The sequence below is a fragment of the Rhinopithecus roxellana genome, chromosome 4 (genome assembly GCF_007565055.1).
Source record: "Rhinopithecus roxellana isolate Shanxi Qingling chromosome 4, ASM756505v1, whole genome shotgun sequence".
Lineage (NCBI taxonomy): Eukaryota > Metazoa > Chordata > Mammalia > Primates > Cercopithecidae > Rhinopithecus > Rhinopithecus roxellana.
This window is the reverse complement of record NC_044552.1, coordinates 38,518,438-38,523,106: the sequence shown is the minus strand read 5'-3', so window position 1 is coordinate 38,523,106 and position 4,669 is coordinate 38,518,438.

Here is a 4,669-nt window from a genome sequence, read left to right as displayed (position 1 = left end):
TGTAGCAGCTGTGTGATTGAGGTCCTCATTTTCTTGCTGGCTGTTGGACTGGACTGCCCTCAGCTCCTTGCCATGTGGTCCCCTCCACAGGTAGTTCACAACACAATGGCTTACTTCTTCAAGCCAGCAGCGGAATCTCTCTCCCAGTCAGCTAAGATGAAGAGATGAAGTCTTACATAACTTAACTGTGGATGCAACTATCCCACTTTTTTTTTTTTTTTTTTTTTTTTTTTTTTTTTTTTTTTTTGAGATGGAGTTTTACTCTTTTGCCCAGGCTGGAGTGCAGTGGTGCAATCTTGGCTCTCTGCAACCTCGACCTTCTGGTTTCAAGCGATTCTCCTGCCTCAGCCTCCTGAGTAGCTGGGATTACAGGCATCCACCACTATGCCCAGCTAATTTTTGTATTTTTAGTAGAGACGGGGTTTCACCATGTTGGCCAGGCTGGTCTCGAACTCTTGCCCTCATGATCTGCCCGCCTCGGCCTCCTAAAGTGCTGGGATTACAGGCGTGAGCCACCGCGCCCAGTCTATCCCATCACTTTTGCCTTCTTGCCATGTTAATTAATGACTGGAGTGAAATTCCCTCCTATTCACAGGTCCTGCCCACACATTTGAGAGGAGTGCATTGATTATATAGGGTATGCAGACCAGGGGGCAGAACTCTTGGGGCCATCTTAAAATTCTGCTTATCACAAGAGATAATATTATCTATACCTTAGGGCTGCTATGGGGTTAAATAAGACACTGCATATAAAGTTCTTAGCTCAGTGCACGGCCTTCAGAAAGCCTCAATAAATAATACTCATTGTCCCCACCATCTATGTCTGTGTCAGTGTGTTAGTTCATTCTTACATTGCTATAAAGGATTACCTGAGACTGGGTAATTTATAAAGAAAAGAGGTTTAATTGGCTCAGGCTTCTGCAGGCTGAGCCTGGTGTTCTACAAGCACAGCACCAATATCCGCTCGGCTTCTGATGAGGCCTCAGGGGGCTTTTACTCATGGTGGAAGGCCAAGTGGGAACAGGCACGTCACATGGTGAGATGGAGCAAGAAAGAGAGAAGGAGGAGGTTCTAGACTCTTGTAAACAACTGATTTCTCATAAACTGAGTAGGAACTCACTCATCACCAAGGGAATGAGGCAAAGCCATTCATAAGGAATCCGGGGATCTGCCCCCACGATCCAACACCTCCCACAGGTCCCACCTCCAATACTGGATGTCACACTCTAAATGAGATTTGGAGGGGACAAACATCTAAACCATATCCGTCAGGAAGAATAAAGGCCTCCCAAAGATGTCTACAGAACCCGTGAATATGTCTTGCTGCATGGCAAAAGAGAATGAGGATTGCGAATGGAATGAAAGTTGCTAATCAGCTGACCTTGAAATACGGGCGCCCTCTGGATTAGCTCCTTGTGTTATCACAAGGGCCCTTCAAGGTAGAAGAAGGAGGCAGAAGAGGATTCAGAACCAGAGAGATGGCGGCATGAAAAGACTTGGCCCACTATGGCTGGTTTTGAAGATGTTAGAAGACCATGAGCCAAGGAATGTGAGTGCCTCTAGAAGCTGGAAAGGGCAAGGAATAGATTCCTCCCTAGAGCCTCTGGAAAGGAGCTGAGCCCTGCTGTCACTTTGATTTTAGCCCAGTGAGACCCATTTCTGGTCTATATGACCTCCAGAACTATAATGTAATAAAATGGTGGTGTTTTAAGCCACTGCGTTTGTAGCAATTTGTTACAGCATCTTTAGAAAACGAATACAACATGTTATATATTTTATTGGGGCTGAAGAAAAGATGAAAATGACAGCATTCAGGGCTGACCTGAAAGTGATTCACTGACCACTTATAAAAGCTGGTTGCAAAAGTTTGAAGTGAAAAATCTGAAATAGAGTAAATGTCTTCCTGTGTCCAATCTGCTTGGTCTGAGTGTACACGGTGTGAGGCCTCAAAGAAGGAAAACGGATGGAACACAGGTGTCATAGGGAGTGGCAGGTCCCACAGAGTGCAGTGGAGAATCGGGAGCTGAGAGACAATGTGCTGTGGGCATATGGCTTGGGGGGATGCCATGCTTGTTGGGAAATCGTTGGACTGTCTTTGGAAGAGGATTTAGAAATGTTGTGTACAAGCACAAGGGGGACCTACCTGGGTGGGGAGCTGTTGGTGCTCAGCACTCAGCTCAGTGGAAGTAATTGCTTTCTGCATTGTATCATTCAGGAATAGATTCAACTGTGGATAACAGAGACCAGAGTCAACAGTGGCTCTGACAGAAGTGTCTTTCTGTCATGGTAAATGGCTTCTGCAGCGGAGCAGGCTGGGGCTGGTTTGATGACTCCATAATGTCACAGACCCAGGCTCCTCCCCACTGATGCTCTGCCTCCCCAAGGTTGCTGCTGTGTCCTGCATGTTCCAAGATGGAGCAACATTGCATCCACATTCCAGGCTGCCGCCAAGGGGAAGGGCACAGCCTTTAAATTTACATCCCAGATGATGCATATACCACTTTTGCTCTCATCCCAATGACAAGAACTTCATCAGACTCCCTCACCAGGCTGCAAGGGACACTGAGAAACTCACCCTTATTCTGGGTGGCCATGCAACCTGCTAAAACCTGAAGTTACCCAGGGAGAGGAGGGGAGAACTGATTGGGAGGCAACCAGCAGGCTTTGCACAGTGCTGCCTAGGTTACTTTGGAGACAGGTATTTTCCTCTCTGTAATAAACCTGCATGGTTTCAGCATTCCAGTAGCACCTGATGTCCTTTTGGGGACTGAATTTTCTCCCATGGAATTGTTGGATGGGACTATTTATGGAGGTGCTGCTCTCCCGTAGCCAAGAGCCCTGTGATTCATTCCACCTCCAGCCTCAGGGAGAGACTGGTTTCTGTTATCCCCTCAAGCTGCCTAGTTCTTACCCTTTCCCAGACCAGTTTTCAAACCTTTCCTTGTCTGTCCAAAAAAACTTTCTTCCTGCTTAGATCAGTTTGAGGTTTCTGTTGCTTGCAACCTATAACCCTTCACCAATAATACCCTCTCCCCTGAATCTTTAAGCAGAAGCTTGCAGTCTCAGGGCAGAACCAGAAGCAATCTTTGTAGGGCAGTGCACATTTTAGTATTACATTGGAGAATCAGAAAGCAAAACACTAAGTTAAATATCTTAAGCAAGATTTAGATTTTATCACTAAGACACTTAGGATAAGTAATTCTGAGTTGGTACAGGACACAATAATCCCATTAAGTTGGAGTCAGCAACTTTTTCTGAAAAGGCCAAATGGTAAATAGTTTAGGCTTTGGGAAGTTCCCATTCTCTTTGCAATTACTCCATTCTGCCATTGTAGTGCAAAAGTAGCCACAGATAATACATAAAGGAATGGGCATGGCTGTGTTCCAATAAAGCCTTATTGACAAATCAGATGACAAGCAAAATCTGACCTATGAGTCCTACTTTGCTGACACCTGCCATTAAGGGCTCCTCTCTCTTGCTGCTGTGCCTTAGCATAAGGCTTTTGTTATCATGTTTGTCTCGTCATTGTCACAGGTGAATACTCTACCTCTAGCATCATCTCCTTTTGAACAGTCTTGCTAGATTCCACCCAGTGACTTCCACCTACATCTTATTGGCCCAAACTGTGTTGTATGGCCACCTCTATAATCCAAAAAAAGGGGGATATATAGTTTTTAGAAGGATACTGAATAAACCCATGGTTCATCATGGAAAGAAGAAAGAACAGGAAGGAAAAAGGGAGGGAGGGAGATGGACTGGATAAAGTGTAGGCAATAAGCAGTGTGTACTACAGGCTGGGACTGTGTCTTGTTCTGTCTGGTGTCCCCACACCCAGCACAGTGCCAGGCACATGGGGGGGAGGAGGAGGAGGAGGAGGAGGAGGAGGAGGAGGATGGGCACCATTATTGAAGGCTTCACCATGAACCAGGTGCTGGGCTAATTAGTTTCCATTCACTTTCATATTTAACCTTAAAAACAACCCTCTGGCATTGGTACCATTATTTTTCCAGGTTTACAAATTGTGGAGATTGAAGTTAAGCAACTTGCCCAAGGTCACTATTAGGAAGTGGATGGTCAGGATTCAAACCTGCATCTGTCTGATTTTGAGCCAGCCCGAAAAGCTGTGGGATGGCGAGGACATGGTTATGGAAAGACTGAGGCTGAACCAGATGACCCTAACAGCCTTCCACCCTGATCGGCTGTGATAGCTACTGTTGCTTAAGCAAACTGAAATGAAGCCTCTCTGTGGTCTCCTTCTTATACTCAGGACTGGGCTCCAATTACTGTCCTTTCCAATTTTTCTTTCCCCAGTTATGCTGACCATATTTTCTGAAACAAAAATCAGAACACATTTGTCTGGCACTATCCTGACACGTGGTCTCCCAACACAGCAGGCTGTTTGAAATCAAGACTTTCTTGGAAACTGGGACACAGAGGCACCACCCAGGATGCCTGTGCCCCAGGGATGTGGGTCCCACCCAGCCCAGATAAAGGGACCAGGGACACTGTTTCTGATTCTTGTGTTCATTCAAGACTGAGAAGATGCGGGGTGGCTGTGGACAGTTTGGAAGCTGCAGAACCTACAGTTTTTTCTGCCTCAAAGCAGAGGAATGGCAACGAGAAATCTGGAAAATTTGGATCTAGGGACCTCAGCTCTAGGGTGTGAGAA